Raw genomic sequence first — 785 nt, 5'->3', positions numbered from 1 at the left:
TATTTTTAATATTTTACAATTGCTATTGTAACAATATATCAGGAGCCTTGCATTAAATTTTCACGCATTTTTAACAAACAAATAAAATTTTATTGATATTTATAGAAAAAAAAAAAAATTAAAAAAATTGAAAAATGACAATGTCCGTAAGCAGTTCAAAAAGAGTCAAGTTATTTTCAAATTTTTATCCTGTATAGAAAATTCTAATATAAACATTCAGTGAAATTTTCAAGTTTCTACAGTCATTTGTTTTTTATATACAACAAAATAAGAAAATCGTTACGTAAGAAATCGAGTGAATATCAAATGTTGTAAAAATATGAATTTCAAACGCTCATAAAAATTTAATTTGAGTTTTTTATAGACATTATATTTTTGATAAAGGTAGATTATCCTATAAGGAATCTTGTATTACATTTTAAAATCTTAGTTCTAAAAAGAAAAATTTTTACGAATTATTAATTCAAAATAATTTGCTAATTTTCGTGATTTTTACATATTTTGTCAATTTTTGAACTTTAAATGCTAATAAAAAAAATTGTGACTAAGGATTTTTAATATTTTTAAAATCTCATTGTAACAATATAGTAGGAGCCTTGTATTAAATTTTCAAGTATTTTTACTCAACAAATAAAGTTTTATTGACATTCATAGAAAGAAAAACTAATTAAATTGGAAACTGAAATTGTCCGTAAACAGCTCAAAACAAATCAAAATATTTTGAAAATTTTATCATGTATAGAAAATGGAAATATAAACAACCAGTGAAAATTTCATGTATATAC

The sequence above is a fragment of the Acyrthosiphon pisum genome, chromosome A2 (genome assembly GCF_005508785.2).
Source record: "Acyrthosiphon pisum isolate AL4f chromosome A2, pea_aphid_22Mar2018_4r6ur, whole genome shotgun sequence".
In the NCBI taxonomy this organism is placed as follows: domain Eukaryota; kingdom Metazoa; phylum Arthropoda; class Insecta; order Hemiptera; family Aphididae; genus Acyrthosiphon; species Acyrthosiphon pisum.
Note: the sequence above shows the minus strand (reverse complement) of the source record.